General features: G+C 36.7%; 1 protein-coding gene and 1 long non-coding RNA gene across 5 annotated transcripts in view; both read right to left on the bottom strand.

Annotated features, from left to right (window-relative positions):
- Nucleotides 1–9000, bottom strand: part of CLNS1A (chloride nucleotide-sensitive channel 1A) — a 203766-nt gene that overhangs the window by 121334 nt on the left and 73432 nt on the right. The window lies entirely within an intron of this gene.
- Nucleotides 5694–6824, bottom strand: LOC147009501 (uncharacterized). Its single transcript, XR_015052931.1, has 3 exons — nt 6748–6824; nt 6168–6225; nt 5694–5884 (listed from the first exon to the last, which is right to left on the bottom strand). It is a non-coding gene; the product is annotated as an uncharacterized LOC147009501 (long non-coding RNA).

The following is a 9000-nucleotide window of genomic DNA, read 5'->3' as shown; positions in this document are numbered from 1 at the left end:
AAATAATCAACAAACCTATTTGAATCTCTCTGAAAGTTTCTTGTTGTGTAAATTTAAATTCACTAAAGCTGGGAATAACACAAACGCTACACTTGTAAATGATTTCTTCTTGAAAATGTTTGATAGTGTGCGTTTGTATATTGGAACACAAGAAGTTGAAGCGGTTGATTATGTCTCTGCTGTATCTGAAATGATGAAATTTACACTCTATACATTCAGTGATAGAATGGGAAAGGGGTCTGTCGAAGGTTTTATTCCTGATATGTCAACGGGAACAAACACAGACCCTGGATATACTCAAAGGAAAGGAGCGTATAATGATGATACAAAAGCAGAAAATAATTTTACTGTGGCAGTTCCTCTTAAAGGTATATTTGGATTTTGTGATCATGATAAAGTTCTGTATGGTCTTAAAATTAGATTTCAACTCCAAAGGAATGATAATGAAAATAGATTGCTTTTTGGTGTTGGTAATGCTTTTGGTGATCAGAATAAATTTGTAATTGAGGAAATGAGTTGGTATATCAGTGAATATACTCCTAATCTTAAAACAGAAGAGATGTTGAATAGAAGACTTAACTCAAAGAAATCACTCAGTGTATCATACCTCAAAAGAAGATGTCAACACGTTAAACTCAACCAAACTACTTATACGTGAAATTTGGGTGTTCTGGAAGGAAAGCCACGATATCTGTGGATCATTTTAAAAAAGCCAGATGGTGATACTGCGACTGATAAGAATAATGCATTGAGTGATAATGCTAAGGTGAAACAACTTCGCGTTTCTCTAGATGGAACATTTTATCCACGAGATAGATTGGAAATTAATTTGGAAAAAAATGATTTTGCTGAAGCATACAAGTCTTACCAAAAGGTGTGTGAAAGTAATGGAAATAAAGAACCTATTTTGGATATGACAGCATTTAAAAGTTTGTATACAATCTATGCGTTTGACCTGAGCGCTCAAAAGGATACTATAAAGTCTAATCGAGTGGATACTTCCCTATACATTGAAAGAGGAGAGAGAGTGAAGAAGTTGATACATATTGTTTGCTTTTGGAAGAAACAGAATTACAGATTAATACAGATAATGGTGTGATGATTCGTCTCACATAATTTTTTGTAAAAGAAATGAGTGGCAAAGTACCAACTGGGGTATATGTTAATCAAATCAATCTTCATAAACTATCATCTTGCGTTCAAAATCAAAAGCCTTGTACGATTAACGTTAATACAATTCAGAGAAAAGTTGCAGTAAGAATTGATGTTTTGCTCACAAGAGAACAGGTTAAAATCTTGAATGACACTGGCTCACTTAAAATTAAAATGACCAAACCAATGTTGAAAAAATATTCAATAAGAGAGACGAGTGGAGGATTTCTCCCATTTCTAATTCCTTTATTTGCTGGTTTAAGTGCGGTTGGAGCATTGACGGGTGGTATTTCAACAGTGGTGAAAACTGCCAACGAAAGGAAGGCTCAACTCCAGGCTCAAAAAGAATTGGAAAGACATAACAAAGAGTTGGAGAAACAAATTAGTGGAAGTGGTGTAATTGTAGATTTTGCTGAAAAACTTGAAGGTCTGCCTGATAAAGCGAGATTGTTAGTTGGAGATATGCTTTCTTCTATTGCACAAGCAGGTGTAAAATTAACGAAAAGAGGTAATGGATTATATCTTTCTAATAAATAAATGAGCATTGATGAGTGGTTTAAAGAATTTGGAAAGAATACAACATCAAATTTACAACTTGTCAAATATTGTAAGAAATTAAAAATTCATAATGTGGTTATTTGTATGAGAGATGAATTAACAAATGTGCCGAAACATACAAAGAATATTATTATGAATTTAGAAGATAATAATGGGAACGGTTCTCATTGGGTTTGTATTTTTAATAGTCAAGACAAATATTATTTTGATAGTTTTGGTCTTCCACCACCTGTTGAAGTCATAAAATTCTTACAGAATGGTGTTTATCAAACATTTCAAGTCCAAGAATTAAATTCCAAGTGTTGTGGTCAATTATGTCTGTATGTGTTATTTCAACTCAACAAAAATAAAAAATTTTATGATATTATTTTTAATCTCATATAAATGACTTATGTTGGTAAAGATGGTTCTATCTTTGGTGTATCCCAAGAACTGGATATTGATTTATCAAATTATTACACAAAGGCACAGGTTGAACGGCATAAATATAATATAACTAAAAATATTAACATGAAAAATGCTTATAAATTAAGAAATTATCCAAGCCCGACTGACGCGAATGACTTGGTGAGATTAAACGATTTATCACAATATATATCCTTAAATAAAACGGCCGTGTATTCCAAAGATACAGAAGTGCTGATATTATCTCCAGGTCAAACAGAATTCACAGTTCGAATTAAAATAAATTTTTATAAAGAAGGGCGTATCGTTTGTATGAGAATAGAACAATGGGGGTATGATATGAATGATTTAGGGTATAATTGGTCATTTAAAATTAACCTCGAAGACCTGGAACAATTAAATCAATCTCGTAAGGAAGAATATTATCCACTTGGTATGGAGAATGAGTTTTGTGGGGCCACGATTAGTAAACAACAAATAAAAGAATTTAATAAGGGTAAATATAATAATGGTTTTGCCCTTGTTTATATCATGAAAACAGAAAAAACAGGATTATTTATAATAAGTAAGGAAATACAAAATGATTTAACTATGGTAAGATGGGGAGGTGTTTCGTGCCATAATATTATTCTAACATATATTTCTAATACATAAATGACAGCAAGAAGACTTCAAGAAAATTATCATTTCTGTGTCCCAGCATACCTTCAAGAAAAGGGTATTCGGTATTTTAATAAATATGTTCTACAACATAAGAATGAGGTATTTTCAATAAAAGATTGGCATTATGCTGATGTTGATAAACCGACAACTTTAGATTTAATTAGAATGTTAAACAATGAAAAAATTATAAAGTTAAGAAAAGGTAAGGCTCTTTTAGAAATTCAAAAGAAATTTTATTGGTTTCCTGTTGTAAAAAAAAATATTTTGGATGCAGGAATAACTAGAAATCCTGATGAATATATGTATGATATTCTATGGGGTGTAAGCGATTCAAGGATAATAAGGGATGAGGAAGGAGTTGAAGAAGAGAGGGAAGAGGAGGAAAAGGAGAAGAGAGAGAAGGAGGAGAGGGAGAAGAAAGAGAAGGAGGAAAAAGAGAAGAGAGAGAAGGAGGAGAGGGAGAAGAGAGAGAGAGGGAGGAAAGAGAGAAGAGAGAGAAAGAGAGGGAGGAGAGAGAGAAGGAGAGGGAGGAAAGTGAGAGAATGAATAAATATCAAAATATGGAAACCAGTGAGATTAAAAAAAGATTAGGGGTATTAAAGAAAATAACTCAACCCACCGAGGAGGAAAACAAAGAATTGACAAGTCTATTTGCAATACTTTCGACAAGACAATTGACATCGACAAGATATGGATTTTAATTAAAGTTTTTCATTTTATTATTTTTTTTTTCTTAAATAAATGGAGGAGAGAGTGAAGGCATTTATAAGGATTCTTTATGTTTTAAAAATTAAGATTCAAATGTGCATGTTGGAAACTAAAAAGGTTTTTGCACTCTGCAGGAATTTTTCTCATAAATAAATTAGTTATTGACTCAAATGTAAAAAGAAAACTAATACTAAAAATATTTCTTATATTAAAAGTAAAAATAACAGGGTTACACAAAAAGGTATATGTTCGGTGTGTGGTTCAAAAAAAAAATCTATTTATCTCCAAACACAAACTAGGAGGAGATATACAAAAGGTTTTATCAGGAAGTAAATTTACAACTACTGGAATACCAGGGGAATTACATCTACCAGGGTATTCTTTCTGTGGTCCAGGCACAAACTTAGATAAAAGATTAGATGAGGCAGACAATCCTAAATCCTGGAGTGAGCCCATCAATAGAGTTGATGAAGTGTGCATGAGACACGATATTGATTATGGGAATACCACAACGTTGGAAGAAAAGCATGAAGCCGATGGAGAAATGTTGTATAATTTGTCTCTGATACAAAATCCAACCTTGAGAGAAAAAGTTGATCGTTTCATTGTGAAGAAGATGATCACTGCTAAATTGAAACTTGGACTTGGAAATCCAAAAAACTTATAGGCTCTAATGATGTCATTAAGACTGAAGAGCAATTAGCTGATGAATTACATAAACCAATATTCACAAAGTTTCAGAGAAGGAAAGTTTATTCCAAGGAAGTAGATTATATCTGGTCTGCTGATTTGATTGAACTCAATAATGATAAGGGGTACAAGTATGCTTTAACCGTTATTGATTTGAGGAGTAGATACGCATGGGTTGTACCATTAAAAAACAAAACAGGTAATACTCTTATGTTAGCCTTTCAACAGATATTTAATAAAAGTAAGAGTTTAACCTAAAAAATTGTGGACTGATGAGGGTAGAGAGTTTTATAACAAGACATTTATGAATTATCTAAAAAATAACAGTATTACATTATACAGTACCTTTAATGAAGGGAAGGCAGTTGTTGTTGAACGTTTTAATCGTACCTTAAAAGAGAGATTATATAAAAAATTCACACAACTCGGTTCACAACAATGGTCATCTTTTATTCAGGATATTGTGGATAAGTATAATGACACGGTTCACACGTCAACAAATATGAAACCATCAGAAACATTTACAAAATTAAAATATGAAAAAGAGATTAGTGTCAGAAAACCTAAGTTCAAAGTTGGTGATATCGTAAGAATATATAGGTGGAAATCTCATTTTGAAAAGGGTTTTACTAAACGATGGACGAAAGAACTTTTTTAAATTGTTGATGTAATAGATACGGTTCCTTGGACTTATAAGATATATGATTTGGAAGGGGAAGAGATTTTAGGTTCATTTTATTCACAGGAATTACAAAAGACAAAGATAAATTGAAATTTTTGACTCCGCCCCTTTTTGACTCCGCCCACACAAAACCCACCCACATCAACCCCACCCCACACAAGCTCCACACAAACCCCATCCCACACAAACCCCACACAAACCCCACCACACACAAACCCCCCACAAGCTCCACACAAGCTCCACACACACAAACCCCACACAAGCTCCACCCATATTCATCATATTCACATAATTAGTGATTAGTTAATTAGTTCCCCACACACAACATGTTTATTTAATTAAAAAATTATCCACCCATCCACACAAGCTCCACTCATCCACCCATCCACCCATCCATTTATCCACACAAACCTCATCCACATAAGCCTCATCCACATTCACCCCTCCCACATAAACCCTGCCCACACAAGCCCCACCCACATAAACCCTGCCCACATAAACCCTGCCCACCGAAGCCCACCCACATCAACCCCACCGAAGCCCCGCCCACATAAACGCCCTCCCACAAGTCCCGCCCACACACGCCCCGCCCACACAAGCCCCGCCCACATAAACCCCACCCACACAAGCCCCGCCCACACAAGCCCCGCCCACACAAGCCCCGCCCACATAAACCCCACCCACACAAGCCCCACCCTCTCATCCCCCTGTGCGCCCCCACCTTTGACCCACCACCTCCCTCATCCCACCCCCACCCTTCCCCACACACACACATGGGGAGGGGAGGGGTGGGATGAGGGGGTGATGGGTCGTTGGGGGAGCGCACCTACCCCCCCCCCCCCCCTCACCCCCCCCTCTCCTTCATGTCTTAATCCTTTTTTTGAAATTCAAAATCAAGTAATTGTAAACAAAACAAATATAATGAATCAAAATTGAAAATATTAAATATTCATTTGCGAGAATGTATAATCTTTCCCAGCAATCTTCTTCAGATGTCTTGTGATTTCGAAACTCAGACACCATATTCTGTTTTGAAACAAAAAGTGGATAATAATTAGGTTTTATAAAGATAATTACATGGTAATATGAGTAAGCCTGGTGTTGGTTCTCAGTTCAAGCCTCGTTGACCACTGAATTAACACACCAGGAGGCTGACTCAGCCTGTCATCCTTCCAAGGCCAATAAAATGAATTCCAGTGTACTGGTAAAACCGCGTCCAAACTAATGATGCAACCAACATAAGACGACATTCCAAAGAGAGAGTGATATTCATAAAAGAATAACTAAATAATAATTCAGAAACATTTACCTCCAGAAAATCATGTGTTGTACCAGATTGCTTCAACAGCTGATGTTGTGTGATCGAGCTGAAAAAATAAAATAAAATGAGTCAACGGTATAGATGGAGAGACAGACAGAGAGAGGTAGGTAGAAAGACAGACAGAGAGAGATACAAAGAGACAGACAAGGAGAGATCGAGAGAGACAAACAGACAGGGAAAGAGACACACACACACACACACACACACACACACACACACACACACACACACACACACACACACACACACACACACACGCACACATATATATATATATATATATATATATATATATATATATATATATATATATATATATATATATATATATATATATATATATATATATATATATATATACACACACACACACACATACACACAGACACATATATATATATATATATATATATATATATATATATATATATATATATATATATATATATATATATATATATATATATATATATATATACACACACACACACATACATATATTCACACACACACACACACACACACACACACACACACACACACACACACACACACACACGTGTCTCACCATTGGTTTAATTCATTCGAGATCAGAGGCCGTGATAAGACTTCGTACCAGTCATTATAAATGTTTTTCAATTCTCTTCTAAAATCATTGACCTCTTCAATAAGAGCATTCATTTTATGCACCTCATCGTGATATGTAAACTCCACTTCTTCCAAGGACCTGCCAGGAAAAAATATATATTTTCGCATTATCACGATTTAATTTATAATTAATTGCTTCATCGTTCAAAGAGGAAACCATACACAAACTTCCCAACTTTGTAGTGAGCTGTTATCTTCATCGGAAGAGAGTGAGTCCATGTCTCAGTTTTTTTTTTTTTTTACCATTGGTACAAGATGGCAAAAAGATCAGAGGCCGTGATAAGACGTCGTGTCAGTCATTAAAAATGTTTTTCAATCCTCTTCTAACATAATCGACCTCTTCAATAAGAGCATTAATTTCATGCACCTCGTCGTGATATGTAAACTGCTCTTCTTCCAAGGACCTGCTAAGAAAAAAAAAAAATCAGAATTATCACGATTTAATTTATAATCAATTGCTTCATCGTTCAACGAGGAACCTATACACAGGCTTACCAACTTTGTGTTGAGCTGTTTTGTTCGCGGAAGAAAGATCGCTCATGTCTCAGTTGTAAAAATGAAAATCCCGTCTGGCAGAAACTTTGTCTGGCGAATCACTTATAAAGCAACGATGAGGAGATTGCTTAATCATTGGGTGTGGCCACAGGAAATGACGCTTTGGGAGAGACAGCTTGGAAAATAACTGGGAGATATATTCTCAAATTGTATGAATCATTTTTAAAACATACTTAAAATACCCTAAAATGGTTTTGATTCAAATGTTTTCAGTTCGTGTTCTGAGATAAAATATAAACACGAGACCTTGTCTCACAGAATAGTTCCTATTTTTTCACAGCATGACTGTCCAAAAACACTTCCTCATTCACACAGCACGACCGTGTCAAAAAAACACCTCCTCATTTTCATGACACGAACTGAAAACATTTGAAACAAAACTTTTTTTATGGCGTGGTTTATGTACAAAAATGATTTGCAACTCAGGCGGTGGCCAGATGAGATCATTAAGAGAAGTTTATCATTTCGTAATGGCACAAAAGGGGTATCTTAAAAAATATAAAGATTCAAATGTTTTGTTTTTAAATATTTTAGATGGGGATTATTGTGCAAAGAAAATTAAACTATTGAAGGAATTTGAGAATGAACAAATCCTTATAGGTTCAATGAGTGAGCTAAATAATATGCATCGGTTATTTGATAAAGTGTCCCGAGGCTTAGACGTTTCAGATATTTCTTTAGAATCACCTTTAACAAATCTTTATCTTATTGCATGGGTTATTTGAAAAAAGTGTCCCCAGGTTAAAAGGGGAGACAAATAAATATACCTTGGGCTAAAAAGGGGATTTATTTTTTAGGGAAAAAAAAAAGAAAAATTTCATCGCTGAAAATCCCCCATTCATTTACATGGGGAAAAGTGAGCCAGAATCAGTATTCTTTCCCTACTCGTTTGGCGCTGGCTGGCGAGCTCTCTCCGGCTCTTCCCACATGAACGCGCAGATCTGCCCAGCACTGCAGGCTCAGCCACGCTCTTCGCCTCGCACGTCCTCCGCTCCCCTGGACTTTGCCCCGCCTGTGTTCTTCCGGCTCCAGACTTCTCCGACCGCCTCCAGACTCCACCGAGGACTACGACCTCAAACTGGTGCTCCGTTTGGCCTTTTATAGGGTTGGCGAGACGAGATCTGACCTCCACTCTCTGACCTCTGACCTCCACAGGCCGCCCCTTTTTCTCCTGTGATCCAATTTCCGAGGCAAAGCTTTTACAGAGCGGACGTGCGTGAAATCACCAAACCTGTGCTGTCTGACCTCTGGCCTCCACAGGCCCCGCCCCTTTTTCTCCTGTGATCCGATTTCCGAGGCGAAACTTTTACAGAGCGGATGTGCATGAAATCACCAAACCTGCGCTAACAACAAAACCCCCGCATCGGTTTGCAGCGACGCTGTTCGCTGGGGACTCGCCGCGGCTGGTGCGAAGATGGCGTCGCTTCAGGGATGAAGATGAGGCGATGTTATTTGGGTGGGGGAGATGCGGTTTAGGAGATGGTGGGGAGATGTCGTTATGAAGGCAGTGTGGAGAGGGTGGTTGGTGGTTGAGGCGATCGTGGTTGGTGTTGATCGTGGTTGTTGTGGTTGAGGCGATCGTGGTTGGTGTTGGTTGTGGTTGGTCCAAAATAACGAT

This window comes from Eptatretus burgeri, chromosome 17 (genome assembly GCF_056783735.1).
Source record: "Eptatretus burgeri isolate ZD-2024b chromosome 17, Ebu_testis_v1, whole genome shotgun sequence".
Taxonomy (NCBI): Eukaryota; Metazoa; Chordata; class Myxini; order Myxiniformes; family Myxinidae; genus Eptatretus; species Eptatretus burgeri.
The sequence above is the reverse complement of the archived record's forward strand: the minus strand, read 5'-3'. Positions and strand labels throughout refer to the sequence as shown.